The 17,706-nt window shown below is 33.3% G+C and overlaps 1 protein-coding gene across 4 annotated transcripts in view; it reads left to right on the top strand.

Moving 5' to 3' along the window:
• Positions 1-17,706, top strand: part of Boll (boule homolog, RNA binding protein) — a 64,785-nt gene that overhangs the window by 33,776 nt on the left and 13,303 nt on the right. The gene's annotated exons all lie outside the window — the stretch shown is intronic.

Here is a 17,706-nt window from a genome sequence, read left to right as displayed (position 1 = left end):
ATTGGTGAACTCCTTACATATGGAGGAAATACAATTCTAAATCAACTGTAATTCCTGTTATTTGTGAAGAGGTTATAAACCATACCTAGTCAAAAAATTTTATTTATTGTGTTGAAATGTATATAACTTAAGATTTACCATTTCAATCATTTTGAAGTATACAGTTCAGTGGCATTAATTACATTCATAGTGCTATACAGATTGTCACCATTATTTCCAGACATTTTTCCATTACAAAATAGAAACTCTGCTTTCCTTTTTCTCCCCTCCCCCAGTCCCTGGTAACCATTAATCTACTTTCTGTTTATGAATTTTCCTATTCTAAATATTTCATGTTCACAGATTTTTATCTGTTATTGACACATAACATTTTTGAGGAGAAGAAAACAATCAATGATCTCCTCTTCCTGTTTGTGAATGTCTCCAAGTTCCATAAATCAGATTCAGGTCAAATAATGATAGCCTAATTAGATCCATGTATTTATTCAGTATATTTTGGCTATCTACTCTGTAGCAGGGAATTCCTCCTATTCCTTTATGATGTAATTTCTTAGTAAAATTATTGCATCATTTTGTTAGAGAAACAGATTTTATCTCCAGTAAAGAACTACAGATTGATTAACTGTTGAGAGGGGAATGTAAATTTTGTGTGTATTGTAGTTCGGTGAGGAAAGGGGGATACTCTGCAATAAAATGATGGATATTATTTCACACTCAAATTCATGCTTATGATCCATCATATTTGTTGAACTCAAACCAAGACAGTCTACATTAAAGTACCTCCCCACTTGTGTCCCCTCAGCCCATCATTACTCACTGCCATAACTACTTATTGCATCCCTTCACTGCCTTTAACTACTATACTGTGAACATCAAATAAAACCACAATTTTGGTCTTATGTCAAAATCTAGAGTGTTATAAACCTTATTTATAGAGACTTCATTTTTAGTATTGTTAGAAAACCTAAAACATATTTCCTCTAATGCTAACATTTTCTCCAAATATACTTCTCCAGAAATAGCCAATACTGCTATACTATATTAAATGTTTCAGTTATTTTCAGTTACTGAACAAGACAGAGAGAGAGAAGAGGTATCATAAATAATTGAAGTTGTACTGCTCAAACAAATAGAGGATGGAGTGGTGAGTGGTACTAGAATAGGAGAAATTTCCAAAGAATGTTAATGTTAAACATTCTTCATTTAAATTTAATTAGTCTACCTTAGGAGTATATACTTCTTTAAATTTTCTTAGATTTGTGAGTAGTTAGCAGCATAAATGTATCTTACTCTTCATTTTGGTCATATGAAAATTACTAATTTCACTTTTGTTGGAAATGGAAAAAGAAAAATTTAATACATTTTCAAAGTCAAAATTAAAACACAGGACTGTTGTACAATTTTGTACTTCTTTTTTATTTTTTAATAAAAGGTGAAGTGTTCTATGCATTTTATACTATTTCCCCATAAGTGATTTAATGGCCCTCAATAGAAAACAATACCCCACTCAGGGACAGAAACTCCAAAACTATTTCTGCAGTTTTCTAGAACTGTACAACCCTGTAGAAATGCTTTACATATTATACAAGTTTTACTGTGTGGCAAATTATCCACTTTTTCTTACAGTGTCTTTGTATTATAGCATGTAAATCTTAATATGTGAATGTTGTTATATCATTAGAAAACAATCTTTTTGTAAAACATATTAAACTGATTTAAAATATTAATGAACATTTGAAACATTACCCTTTTCTTCCTATGCAAGTTTCCCCGGTACCAAAAATCTTGATGACTTTTAAAATAGAAGGGTGAAAACATTCTTTATAGAATTTGAACCTATTATTTTTATGTCACATTTAAAACTCTAATGGAAAGATTGATCAATGAGTACCAAAGTTACATTAATATAGTAGTAAAAAGTTCTGATGTGCTTTTGCACAGTTAGGGTGACTACAAATGAACAATAATGTACAATGTATTTCAAAAAAAAAACTAGAAGGAAATGTTTTGAATGTCCTCATAAAGAAATGTTATGTGTTTGATGAGATAGATTTGTTTAACTTGATTTAAACATTACAAAATGTGTACATGTATCAAAACGTCACATGGTACCAGCAATTATATGTAAAATTTTTGTTTTATTTATCAGTTAAAATAAACATAGTTTAATTTTTTAAAGGATATATAACCTTAAAAACTCTGATTATAATTTTGTGAATATTAATTTAGGCATTCCCAAATTAGGAATTTCAGATAGCAAAACTACCTTAAAGCAACAAATCTAATCAATAAAATAGAGATCTTACATAAATCTCAAAGCACAACTCTAACTGCTTATATAATAGTTTGCCAGAATCCACTCATTGACTATAAGCCACAGACTTCATATTCTATCAAATCACATATCAAGAAAAGCAAATACAGAGAAGACCAATGTAGAGAGTAATATTGTATTAATTGAGTTATCATTCCCTAATTCAATAGTCACATCATATACAGAGTTAAAGTTAAAGACAATAGTGCACTGGGGTTGTAGCTCAGTGGTACAGCATTTGCCTGGCATATGAGAGGCACTGGGTTCAGTCTTCAGCACCACATATAAAAAAAATAAAGGTATTATGTCCATCTACAACTAAAAATATTTTTTTAAAAAAATTGACAATAAAGCAAGTCACAAATTGTCAAAATTAACCCACTAGACTAGACTATTAGATGGAACTAAAGGAAAATGGTGTGCCTGAGCCTTTGTGAATTATTATGTTTTTAAGATAATTATCAAATCCCAACATATGAAGGGTATGAATGGAGGATTGTAAACTGTTTTCTTACAGTGTTTTGCATTTTTTACATTACTATATGTTTCTAAAAAATGTTGTTATGAGAAATGAGATAATGAAAACTGAGGGAATTATCATGGAGTTCAACTGAGATATTGAAAATTGAGGAAAATATCATTTGAGCTCAAGTTTAAGTTAAATATATATTTTGTTTAACTCCCATGTATACTAGCTATCCATGAAAACATATGACTATTAAAGATAATACTGAGCCCTAACTAAAGCACTGACTTGAATGAAAAGCACAAGTAATCTATATAGCCCTTCATCCTTTGGAAAGGCAGTGTAATTCAGAAGAAAATTGGAAAGGGATCTAAACTACCACCATACTCTACTTCTAGCTCAGAAACTTAGAATATACACACACTTAAAAATTAGCAACCATCTCTAGTTTACAATTAGATTCCACTACCAATGTCTACTTCCCAACCATTTCCTTATTTTGGCATCATTGGTACTCCTTATAAAACAATTTAGAGATTAAAATTTCCTTGAGTTCAGTAAAAACTAAGGGTAGAAAAAGACAAATATAAAGTATTATATTCTTCTAGAGGGCAGAGACAGGAAAAGCCTGTGATTTGCAGCTTCTAGCGTAACAGGAAGTTATAAATTTTTATGTGCTCTGTGTAGTCAAACATTACAACGTGTCAGATTCTCATCTCTCTATTTTTACTCATAGAGAACTAGGCAGCAGAAGCAAAAACCTAATCAAGCACTAGAAATTGCATAGGTTCTAGGTGTATTAGGCCTCCTTCTTGATATAAATATAAGATACTAAAGAGGATCAAGGGCTTATTAAAGGCTTATTCCAATCTTTTGGAATTATCATACATAGATCTCCATTCAAGGATAAGGAAAAAAATATACACTACATGGATCCTATGAAAAAATACTTGTATAAGGTACTACATTCAAGGCAAGGATGAATAGCATAGACAGATGTTCCTCAACCTAAAATGAGGTTACATCCCAAAAAACACATTATAAGTTGAAAATATGTCAAAAATGCCTTTAAGAGAACCAAGATGGCATAGACAAAGTAGGCTGCATATCTCAACCCCTCTATAGTTTGAAATCAAAGTAGTGAGAACAGCTGATTGAAGAGGTGATTGACAGAGGGAATGCACTGATTCACAATATTGGAAGGTCAGAGACTTGGAGGGACTCAGAAATTATGGTTACTGGAAGAAAAAACAGGAAAGAATTTGTTAACTTGGAACTAGCACCTGCACAATCAGGGTAGATCTAGGAAGATGAGTACCAAAGAAAGAAAGAGGAAGAGGCAAAGTTAACAAGCTTACTTCAGAAACAGTGGTAGAAGAGAAAGTCAGACTGAGACAAGAGCTGCAAAGCCACCTGGTGTTAGCAAAGTACTCCACCTGTCTCAGTTTGTTGGTGGAGAAATGTGGTGGGCATTTTTTCAGAGACCAATTCTAAGTTTACAACTCAGGAAGCAATTAAATCTCTATATTTTCATCTCATTTAGAGATGTCAGTTAATAATATCATAGGGAACACCTTTGAAGTGGGCCAGCCAAGTAGACTGTGACATAGGATTGCTGCCAGCTGAAGGCTGCAGAAGACAGCGGGGTTACCCCCTACATATGCAACAGAAGTGAAGTAGAGCCTAGCAGAGTATACCATACTTCCAGGGGAGTGCAGCATCTAGGGAGTAGTACATGTGCCTCTGGAGGTCGGGAAGTTCCACCAAGCACTTCTGCCAGGGAGGGCAGTGTCTACATAGTAGTGCAGACCTCTATCACCGGCCACTGCTATGCCCCTGCCACTGGAAGCCTCCCCACGCCATATCCAGCCATATCCCCACTCTGACTGCCACCCTGTGCCCTGCCACCCGAGCTGCTGCTTCACATCTGAGCTCCCAGCCTGCCCCATTATTCTATACCATGTGCCCCCTTACCCAAAGCATTGACACCTACAAGGGTGAACCCACATCTGTTTTTATTATTGTAAGAACCCATGAAAAAGGTGTCTTCTCCACTTTAAATATCTCTAGGAGAGAACTATATAATTGTTGTTGCATTAGCTGTTTTGTATAAAATGTTTTCTTGGGTCTTCCCTCATTTATTTTTTCAAGGTTCCAACTAAATTTATATATTCTTTCAATTAATTTTTTTCTCAATACCTCTTTTCTTCTTTCTCATCTCCATCCTCCTCCATTATTTCTTTCCGTATTTTTTCTTTTTTCCCTTATTATGATATAATTTAGTATTATTTTGTCATTAATCCTTAATGTTTCAGCCTTTCTATGTTTTTTCACCCACTTTATCATTGGTTAGTAGAGTCGTGGATATCATTAGCATGTGTTGATATATGGTTTGCTGTAAAATTACCCACTCTTACTGGTATGGTTGCTCTCTCCTCAAAGCAGTCTTGGTAATTGAACTTCACTTTGAATACTGTGGTTAAAATGTTGACATTAAGATAGACTCCAAGCCCAAAGCTTCCTTTAAGGAGATAGCTGCTCATTAAAATACCCTCACTTAAAAGAGGAAGAGGACTCCATCACAACAGATGCACAAATATAGGATCTCAGAAAACATGAAGAGATAAGCCAACAGGATACCTCCAAAACCCCCAACAACTGACTTCACAGACATTAAAGTGAATGAAATGAATTTCATGACTGCTTTTTCTATTTCTATGAAGAAGGTCATTATAATTTTAATAGGAATGCATTAAATCTGTATAGTGCTTTCAGTAATATGGCTATTTTGATAGCACTAATTCTGCCTATCCAAGTATGTGGGAGATCTTTCCATCTTCTAAGGTCTTCTTCGATTTCTTTAGAGTTCTGTAGTTTTCATTGCAGAGTTCTTTCACCTCTATGTTAGATTGATTTCCAAGGGTTTTTTTTTTTTTTAGGCTATTCAATTGATTCAACATTGGTGTATAAGAACACAATTGATTTATGGTGTTAATTTTATATCCTACTACTTTGCTAAATTCATTTATGAGTTTTAGGATTTTTCTGTGGAGTTTTTTTTTGGGTTTGCTAAGTATAGAATCATGTCATCAGCAAATAAGGATAGTTTGAGCACTTCCTATTCAGATCCCTTTAATTTCTTTCTTTTGCCTAATTGTTCTGACTAGAGTTTCAACGACTATCTTGAATAGAAGTGGTGAAAGAGGGTATCCTTGTCTTGTTCCAGTTTTTAGAGGGAATGCTTTCAGTTTTTCTCCATTTAGAATGATGTTGACCTTGCATTTAGCATAAATGGCTTTTACGATGTGGAGATATGTTCCTACTGTCCCTAGATTCTCTAGTGTTTTGAACATGAAGGGGTACTGTATTTTGTCAAATGCTTTATCTGCATTTATTGAGATAATCATGTGATTCTTGTCTTTAAGTCTATTGATGTGATAAATTATATTTATTACTTTCTATATGTTAAACCAAACTTTCATCCCTGGGATGAACCCCACTCGATCATAGTGTGCTATCTTTTTAATATGTTTTATATGCAATTTTCCAGTATTTTATTAATTTTTGCACCAGTGTCCATGAGGAATATTGTCTGAAGTTTTCTTTCCTTGATGTATCTTTGTCTGGTTTTGGTATCAGTGAAACTAGCTTCATAGAATGAGTTTGTAAGGGTTCCCTCTTTTTATATTTCATGAATAATTTGAGGAGGACTGGTGTTAGTTCTTTTTTGAAGGTCTGGTAGAACTCCCTTCAAGAATCTGTCTGGGAGCTGAAGAAATAGCTTGTGTTGGAGAGCGCTCGCCTAGCATGTGCAAAGACCCGGTTCAAATCCCCGGACCCTCAGAGGGGAGGAAAAAAAAAAAAAAAAAAGAATCTGTCTGGTCCTGGGCTTTTTTTGTTGGTAGGCTTTTGATGGCATCTTCAATTTCATTGCCTGAAATTATGTGTTTAAATTTTCTGTCCTCCTGATTGAATTTGGGTAGATCATATGTCTCTAGAAATTTGTCAATGTCTTCAAGATTTTCTGTTTTATTGGAGCATAAATTTTCAAAATGTGCTGGACAAAGAATGCAAAACATTGGTTGCTAAAATTATCAATGAATTAAAAGAAGTTCTAAGGTTTGTGAATTAAGGGAGAAAATACAGGATATGAAAGAGCATTTTAATATTTAATAAAGAAATAGAGATTCTGGAAAAGAAACAGAAATTTTGGAAATTAAAGATACCATAAGTCAAAAATTAAGTTGAAAGTCTCTATTAGATTAGATCAAGTAGTAGACAGAATTTCAAATCTTGAAAACAAGGTAGATACTCTGAAACAGAGAGTATTAAAGAAAAAAAAGAAGCAGTGGTTAGAATATCCAAGAACTCTTGAACAAAATTAAGACACCTAACTTAAGACTATAGGTATCGAAGAAGAAGCAAAGATATAGGCTAATGGTATTGACAGCCTAATAAGTTAAATATTAGCAGAAAAAAATTCCAAAATTTGGGAATGAGATGGACATTCAGATACTGGAGGTATTCAGAACCCCAATAGATAAGAAAAGAACTTCTTCATGACATATTATAATTAAAATGCCAAAACCCCAGAAAAAGGAAAAATTTTAAAAACTACAAGAGAAAAATACCAGGTCACCTAGATGAAAAACAATCAGAATAACAACAGATTTCTCAGCAGAAACCCCAAAGACTAGGATGACTTGAAACTATGTATTACAAACCCTAAAGGAAAATAACTGACCTTACACAGTGGCACATGCCTATAATCTGAGCAATTTGGGAGGCTGAGACAGGCAGATTGCAAGTTCAAGGCCAGCCTCAACAACTTTGGAGGCCCTAAGCAACTTAGTGAGACCCTGTCTCAAAAAGTAAAAAGGGCTGGGAATGTGGCTTAGTCATAAAGCACCTCTGGGTTCAATCACTAGTACCAGTACCAAAAAGAAAAATATTTCCTGCAAAGCTATCCTTCAAGATTGAAGTAGAAATAAAAACTTTCCAAGAAAAGCATAAACTGAAATAATTTATGACTACTAAGCCAGCCTTTCAGAAGATACTTAAATCCTAGAGAGATAAAATAAAAACAACCAAGGGAGCTTGAGAAAGAATAAATCTCATTAGAAGAGCAAATAAGCAAATGAGAATTTGGGCTGAATCAAATATTAGAAATAAATAAAAACAGCAGGAAGTAATAAACATTTCTATAACAACACTAAATGTATCTCAGTTCTCCAATTAAAAGACAGACAAGCAAGTACTTTCAAGTAGATAAAGGGGAATGAGAGAAGGGGATGGGGATGGGAATAGGTAAGACAGTAGAATGAATCAGACATTACTTTCCTTCATTCATATATGAATACACAACCAGTTTAACTCCACATCATGTACAACTGAAAGAATGAGAAGTTATAATCCATGTATGTATAATATGTCAACATACATTCTGCTGTCATATATAACTATACAGAACTAATAAAAAATAAATTAAAAAGACATACAGGCAGATTGAATTAAGAAAACATTTAATTATATGTTGCCTTCAAGAAACAGACTTCATAGGCACAGACAGCCACAGACTGAATGTGAACAGATGGAAAACGATATTCCATGCAAATGCAACCTGAAAGCAAGCAGGAGTAGCTACTCTCATAACTCTCATATCCAACAAAGCAGACTTCAAGCCAAAATTAGAAGAGACAAAGAAGGCCACTACATACTGGTAAAGGGAGAAATTCAGCAGAACAGTAAATATTTATGCCCCAAATGTTGGTGTACCTAATTATGTGAAAAGCACTAGGCATATAGACTCAGATAGATCACAGTACAGTAATACTGGATGATTTCAGTACACCTCTTTCATCAGTAGATAGACCATCCATACATAAATATCAGCAAAGATACTGCAGACTTATACTATAGATCAAATGAACTTCACAGACATCTTCAGAATGTTTCATACAGCAACAGTTGAATATATGGAACTTTCTCCAAAATAGATCATATTTTGAGCCACAAAGTAAGTCTTAGTAAACACAAAAAAAAGTTGATATAATTCCTTGCATCTTTCAGGTCATAATGGAATGAAATTAGAAATCAACAGCAGGAAAAACTATAGAAATTATATAAACTCATGGAGATCAGAAAATGATTTAAATGATGAATGGGTCATCAGAGAGGAGAAATGTTTAAATCTTGGAATAAAATGAGAATAGAAATACAGCATAATAGAATCTCTGGCAGTGAAGGCAGTTTGAAGAGGAAGGTTTTTAAGTCTGAGTGCCTACATAGAACAGTCACAAAGATTCCCAAATAAATAGCCTAACAATGCATCTCTAGGTTTTGGAAAAACAAGGATAAATCTTTCCCAAAACTAGCAGAATAAAGTTCGAGAGAAAAAAAGGAAGTATTATCACAGACATTACAGAAATACAGAGAATCATTAGAGAATATTTTGAAAATGTATATTTCAATAAACTAGAAAATCCAGAAGAAATGGATAAATTTCTAGACACATATGACCTTCCAAAATTGAACCAAGAAGTTATAGAAAACCTAAATAGACCAGTAGCAAGCAATGAGATTAAAGCAGTAATAAAAAGCCTTCTGAGAAAGAAAAACTCAGAACCAGAGGAATTCACAGCTGAATTTCACCATATCTTTTAAAAAGAACCAATGCCAATAGTCCTAAACTCATTCCACAAAATACAACATTCCCAAATTTATTCTTATAAAATCAGTATCCCCCTGATACTAAAATCAGATAAAGACACATGAAGGAAAGTAAGGAACAATATCCTTGATGAACATAAATGCAAAAATCCTTAATAAAATATAGCAAATTATATTCAATAGCACATTAAGAAAAAAAATACCATATTCAAGATGGTTTCATTCCAGGGATGCAAGGTAGGTTCTATATGCAAATCAGTAAACATAATTCATCACATAAATAGAACCAAGGACAAAAATCACATGATCATTTCAATAGATGCAGAAAAGGCCTTCAACAAAAATTCAGCACCCATTCATTATAAAAACCCTGAGGAAAATAAGGGTGGAAGGAACTTACCTCAACATCATAAATACTAAACATGACAAACCCAAAGTCCAATATCATACTGAATGGGGAAGAACTGAAAACATTTTGTCTAAAACAGGAATAAGAAAAAGGATGTCCACTCTCACCACTCCTATCAATATTGTTCTTGAAATTTTAGCCAGAGCACTTAGACAAAAGAGGAAAAGATACAAATAGGAAAAGAAGTCAATTATTGTTTGCAAATATGACCTTTCACTTAGATAATCCCAAAAGTTCCACCAGAATATTTCCAGAATTGATAAACAAATTCAGCAAAGTAGCAGAGTATAAAATTAACATACAAAAATCAACAGCTTTTCTACACACCAATAATGAATCTACTGAGAAAGAAATCAGGAAAACAATTCTATTTAAAATAGCCTAGAAATAAATCTAACCAAAAGGTGAAAGATCTCCACAAATAAAATTATAGAACACTGAAAAAAAATGGAAAGGACCTCCCATGTTCTTGGAGAGGCAGAATTAATATTGTTAACATGGCTGTTCTATAGATTCAATGAAATTCCCATCAAAATACCAATGACATTCTTCACAGGTCTAAAAAAAAAAACAGTTCTAAAATTATTATAGAAGAATGAAAAACCCAGAATAGCCTAAACAGTTCTGAGCAAAAAGAGCAATGCTGGAGGAATCACAATACCCAATTTTAAATTATAACATAAAACTATAGTAAGAAAAATAGCATGGAACTCACGTAAAAATAAACGGATCAATGAAATAGATAACACAGAGACAAATCCACGTATATATAGATATCTAATCCTTGAGGTCTCAAAAAACACATCAGAGAAAAGATGAACTTTTTAACAAATGGTGCTGAGAAAACTGAATATTCATATGTAAAAGAATGAAACTAGATCCATATATCTTATCCTGCAGAAGAGTCAACTCTATATGGATCAAAGATCTAGAAGTAAGACCAGAAACTTTGCAATGCTAGAATAAAACATAGGGTTAACACTCCAACATATAGGCACAAGCAACAACTTCTTCAGTAGGAGTCCTAAAATTAATAAATGGGATGGCATCAAATTAAAAGGCTTCTGCACATCAAAGGAATAAATCAAAGAAAGATCCTACAGAATGGGAGAAGATATGCCAGTTACTCTCCCAACAGAGGATTAATATCCAAAATGTATAGAGAACTCAAAGAACTTAACAGCAAAAAACCCAATCAATAAATGATCAAGTGAACTAAACAGATGCTTCTCAAAAGAAATGTAAATGAACAAAAAAAAACACATGAAAAGGTGTTCAACATTTTTAGCAATCAGGGAAATGCAATCAAAACTATACTCCAGTTATTAGAAGGGCAGTCATCAAGAATATAAATAATAAATAGTGGAATACAAATAATAAATATGTGGAGGGAAAAGGTATGTCCACACAGTGTTGATAGGACTGAAAAGTAGTACAACTACTGTGGAACTCACAATGGAGAGTCCTCAAAAGACTAGGAATGGGATCGCCATATGACCCAGATATTCTATACATTGGTATTTATTCAAAAGTACTAAAGTCAGCATGCTATAGCAATACATGCATTCCAATGTTTATGCAGTGCAATTCACAATAGCCAAGTTAAGGAACCAACCTAGGTGTCCACCAACAGAAGAACAGATGACAAAAATGTGATATATACAAACAATGGAGTTTTATGCAATCATAAAATATGAAATTAATATCATTTGCAGGAAAATGAATAGAACTGTAGAACATCATGTTAAGTGAAATAAGCCAGACTCAGAAAGTCAAGGTTCATATGTTTTCTCTTATATTTGGAAACTAGGGAAAAAACAAGGGAAAGGGAATCTCATGACAGTAGCAGGGAAACAAAGTAGAGAAAGGGAATCACATGTGGGGAGGAGGGAAGGGCAGAGGGAAGTACTGAGGAATGGAATTGACCAAATTTTGTTATGTGCATGTACAAATATTTCAAAGTAAATTCCACTACTATGTATAATTATTATGTACCAATAAATATTTAAAAATATAAAGCTAAAAAATGTATTTAATATACCTAGCCTACCAAACCTCAGAGCTTAGCAACATGGTACACTGTAGAGTATCAGTCATACCCTTGTTATTACAGGGTTTACTGTGATCTGTGACTTGTTGCTGATGACTGCCTATTCAGTTTCTCCTGAATGCATACCACTTTTCCACCATCTTAAAAACAGAAAAAATCATAAGTCAGACCATTGGAAGTCATTACCTATATATCCCAGCTCAATCAGATTCTCTAAAAGAATTAGGGAATTAAATTTTTAATTAAGTTCATAATTTAATTGCTACTCTTAAGAAAATATATAGAGTTGTATCTTATTGCCTTTGCTTTCACTAAGATATTGAAATCAAGTCTAAATTGGCCTTAAGATATTCAAACCAAATATTACATCACTTTAGATACTTGAAATGTTAAAGATAATAGAATGTGAAAGAAGGGACCTATATACTGTCCTGAATATCTTTGTAACAAAGAGAGAGACATCCTTATTCTTTTTTTTTTGGGTGCTGGGGATGGAACCCAGGGCCTTGTGCTTACAAGGCAAGCACTCTACCGACTGAGCTATCTCCCCAGCCCCGACATCCTTATTCTTGACGATATTATATAATAATCACTGGACCAATCACTTATATTTAATCTTTGAGTTCAAGGAAAGAGATACTAAGATTCTGCATTGAGTTTTAATCTAATCCAAAGATACACATATGCACACACACACTTCAAGAGTCTGTGTATTACAATACAACTTGTTTCCCTTATAATCTTTTATGTACTTTATGTAGTTAGGAATTTTATTCTAAGAATAATTCTGATAGGCCACAGGAAACTGCCAAAAGGGCCCATAGTACATCTACATAAAACAGTTAAGAACCTGTGTTAAAGTCACTTCATTTTACTGGTAACAAATTTTTACAAGGACAAAAGTCTTTAACTACATGTTCCTAATTCTAAAAGAACTTTGTAGTCTTCCATACTGATTATGGTAATTCAAATTAAACAGTGTATATAGGCAACAAGTTGATGAGTAATAATATCTGATATGGCAAACATAATTTACCACGTTAAATAAATACAGAGTTCTACAATAAACATTCTAACAAATGTATCTTTCTATAAAAAGCACAGATAGTCTCAGTATCATAAGGTCAAATCCTTCAAAGTATAAAAACTTACATTTTTAAAAAGAATGAAATCCCATCATTTGCAACTCCATGGGTAGAACTAGAGATCTTTATATTATGGCAGATTATAAATCTGGCACAGAAAGACCAGTATTTCATTATCTCACTCAAAGGTAAAATCTGAAAGAGTTGATATCATAGAAATTGAGAATAATCATGGAGGCCAGCGGGGAGTAGAGATGGGGGAAAGGTGAGGAAATGCTGATCGATGGGGACCAAGGTACAGTTAGATAGAAGTGAGAAGTTCTGTGCTATTGCACAGTACAGTGATTGTAAATACCCATAATGTAATATACATTTCAAAAAGATCAAAGAAGTTTGAAAATTTTCACCATAAAGAAATTACACGTTTGAGGGCCACATGCAGTGGCACATGCCTGTAATCCCAGTGGCTCAGAAGGCTGACAAGGCTGACACAGGAGGATCACCAAGTTCAAAAGCCAGCCTCAGCAACTTAACCAGGCCCTAAGCAACTTAGGAAGACCCTGTATCTAAATAAAATATAAAAAGGACTGGAGGTGTGGCTCAGTGATTAAGTGCCCCTGGGTTCAATCCCTGGTACAAAAAGAAAAAAATAAAGAAAAGAAATTATAAATGTTTGAGGAGGTAAGTATGCTTAACACAATATATACATGTATTGAAACATTTCATGGTACCTTATTAATATGTATATACTTTTTAAGTTTTTATGTATCAGTTTAAAATAAACCAAAATAATCCCAATAGATGGGCAAAATATTTAAACAGACAAGTATCAAAAGAAAAATACAAGCAACCATCAAATATATGAAAAAAAGTTCAACAGCCCTAGAATCAGAAATGCAAATCAAACTACATTGAGATTTAACCTCAATCCAGTTATAATGTCAATCATCAAGAATACAAATTATAAATGCTGGCAAGAATGTGGGGGAATACACTCATATATTGTTGGTAGGACTGCAAATTAGTACAACCAAATTTGGAAAGCAATGTGGAGATTCCCAAAAAAACTAGGAGCGGAACCACCATATGACCCAGCTATCCCATTTTTTGGTATTTATCCTGAAGAACTAAGATCAACATATTAGAGGAATACAAGCACATCAATATTTATAGCAGCACAATTCACAATACTGAAGTTGTGGAACCAGCCCAGGTGCCTCTTAACAGATGAATGGATAAAGAAAGTAATACACACACACACATACACACACATAAATACACATACACACACATATACATACACACTGAGCTGTAAAGAAGAGTGAAATTATGGCATTTTCTGGTAAATGGACAGAACCAGAAAACATCATGCTAAGTAAAATAAACCAGATCCAGAAAGTCAAGGGTCAGATATTTTGTCTCATATGCCAACACTAAACCAAAATAAGGGGATGGTGGGCAGGCAGGGATCCCATAAAAATAGAAGGGAGCTCAGTGGAGTAGAGAAAGGGGATAGAGGGGAGGAGGAGGGATGGGAAAAGAGAGGAACAGTGGAATGAAATTGACCAAATTATGCTGTGTTCATATATGAATATACCAAGTGAATCTCACCTTTATGTATTCATAATAAAGCATCAATTTTTTTAAAAAAATTTGAATAAAAGGAAGACTAGTAAGGAGAGTGGAGGGAGGGAGGAGGGGAGGAAAGGTGAGGGTACTAGAGACTGAAGTGAAGGAAATTATATTCCACACATGTACAATTACATTAAAATAAAATCCCAATATTATGTATAACTATAATGCACTAACAAAAACATTTTAAAAATAAATTTTAACTTTTGTAATATTACATGAAAATTCTTGGTGCTTTTGTAATGACTTAAGACTTTCAACTTTTGACAGTAAAACAGAATAACTAAACATAGCAACAAATATTTTTTATATATAAACATATCTAATTAATTCTGTTCTTTGTAGTTTCAAAAGCACTAGTATGAGCAGCTTCTTCATTTATACCAATTTCTGATAAATCTAATTTCTAATTTTGATTTTCATTTAATTAAGGAGGAGAATCCAGTATATTTAACTTTGGTGATTCCTTCTCAATTTAAAGGTATCTTAGTTCAGGCTGCTATAACAACTAGGCAATACATGGCCTGGGGAACTTAAGTAACAAGCATTTATTTCTCAGTTTTTGAGGTTGGGAAATCCAACTTCAAGGTTCCGGCAGGTCAAGTATCTGGTAAGGACTAACTTTACAGTTTGTATATGTCTGTCTTTTCATTATACATTATGCAAGGCAGAGGAAGCAAGCTCTTCCTTGTTTATTCTTTCAAGGGTACTAATCCCATTTCTGAGGGCTCCACTCTCATGACCTAATTACCTCCCAGAGGTCCCACCTTCAGATATCATAACATTGGGGATTCAGGTTCAATGTGAATTTTGAGGGCACAGACATTCACTCCACAGCAGGAATATAATTGCCCTGCGCATTTAAGTCACCTTATTTAGTTTTTTTTTTTTTTATACAATTTCACAAGTTCTCAGTCTAAAATTTTCTATGCAGCCTGAAAAAGTTAAACCAGAGTCAACAAAAGAGCCCAAGCTAAGCTTTGGGATCCAGGTGGTCTCTATCAAAACTGCTCAAGTCTGCTATTATAGTATAATAACAACCACATACAAAATGTAAACAATGAGTATGGTTGTGTTTTAGCAAACCTTCATTTATAAAACAAGCAATCGGCCAGATTTGGCCTGCAGACCATAGTTTGATTACCTTTGAGTTAATCCATTGTCTGATTAATGTACCCTCTTAAAGTATAATATGAAATATAGTATAAATGCTTTAGTTATATTTCTTTTAAATTATTTTTAGTATTTTTTTAGTTTAATATAGACTATTTGGTACTAAACTTCTGAACTGTTCTAATGCTTATATTTTCTGTAAGTTCTTACTAAAAAAAATAAAATAACCATTTGGGATGGGGGAGGGTAGATAAAGATAATTTGAGATATTTATTAATTACTGTGTAATGTAGGTAATACTTGATAGTATTCTATATAAATTTTACACTTCTTTTATGGGGAAATCTGATTGTCTAACATCTTGTTTTTATGTATGTATGTAACATTATTTTCAATTATGTGTTTCCATTCTGTTTGAGTACTTCCCTTGCATTCTCATTCTCTCATTCCTCTAATTAAACTTTTTCTCATTTTTGCTTTCCCCTTAGAATACAAGACGATTTGGATAGATATCTTGCCTTTCAAAACATAAGATTCAGTTGACCAGACCAAAATCCCTTATAGAACAGTTTTCTAAACATTTTTTGGATCACATCTTTCCCCACCTTCAGAACAAATGATGAGAACAAGCAGTAGAATTTTGTATTCCACACTTCATTAAAAATATCTTAAATTTACCCATTTTGAAAAGGCATGGGGAAAGAGTATAGGGAAGGATTTTTTTTCATTCCACTTGAATTATTATTTCTTCCGCATTGCAAACCATTTATACCACAGAAGTCCCCCTGGTTATCCACAGGGGATATGTTCCAAGACCTCCCCAGTGGATACCTGAAATCTCTGATAGTACCAAACCCTGTTTGCATACGCTGTGATTGTTGATCTGATAACCAACAAAGCTACTAAATGACTAGGCAGGTAGCATATACGGTGTGAATGTGCTACATAAAGGCATGATTTACGTCCTGGGCATAATGGAGCAAGACAATGCAAGACTTCATAATCCCACTCAGAAAAAAACAATTTAAAATTTGTAAATCGTTTATTTCTGGAATTTTCCATGTAATATTTTCAGCTGCTGTAAATTGAATATAATTGAAAACATGGAAACAAACTGCAGATAATCTGGGATTTCTGTACCCTCTAAGATAAATTGCCAAGTTTGATGATTTCTTATTAGCCAAGTCCTATGGGGCTTGTGGTAGTTCTCTGTCCTCTTAGATTCTCTTTTCTTCAATTTGCCAGTTAGCCTGTCCTCAAATTTTATTAATACTAACATGTGGTTCTTCTTCTTTGCATTCAGTTTGATCTTTTAGTGTTACTTTCAGAAATATATCTCTTCCTCTTTTATCCACCATTAATTATAGCACTATTCTTTGTTTTCCAGTTTTCACTTATATTTTAATAGTGTTTGAATTTGATGCCAAAGCTTGCTTGCTTATTTAACCCTTACTTACTCCTAAAACATTACCACCTGGTTGACGGTTGCAGCCTTCTCAAACTGAAAATCATGAATTCACAATCATCTTGCATACCTTATCTTCAGAATCCTCACTATTTATCTGTTAGTTTGCCCATCAAACTTCTCCTCTAACATCAAAACAATACCAGTGATTTTTCTGACCTCTTGGTCTATTTTATACTGTTTTATACTATTTTATTACCGACATGGTCTATTTTATACCGTTTCCCTTTTTTTCAGCTCAGTAACTTGCTAAGAATAATAGATTTAATTTTTCTCTTCTCTGCCAAATTCCTTTCCAGTGGGATTACTATATATTTCTTAAAAACTTCTCCATTTTCAGTTTCCATGCTTTTAATCATACATAAATTTTCAGCTCATTTTTTTAATCTAAAATTATTATTTTCCCTCTTATCACTCTATTCAACTATCCACATCCTTACAAATTACTTAACATTAAATAGTATACTATAGTTTTCTAATAGTCATTAACCTAAATTAACTTT

This window comes from Sciurus carolinensis, chromosome 3, assembly GCF_902686445.1.
Source record: "Sciurus carolinensis chromosome 3, mSciCar1.2, whole genome shotgun sequence".
Taxonomy (NCBI): Eukaryota; Metazoa; Chordata; class Mammalia; order Rodentia; family Sciuridae; genus Sciurus; species Sciurus carolinensis.
Note: the sequence above shows the minus strand (reverse complement) of the source record. Positions and strands in the feature narration are given on the sequence as shown.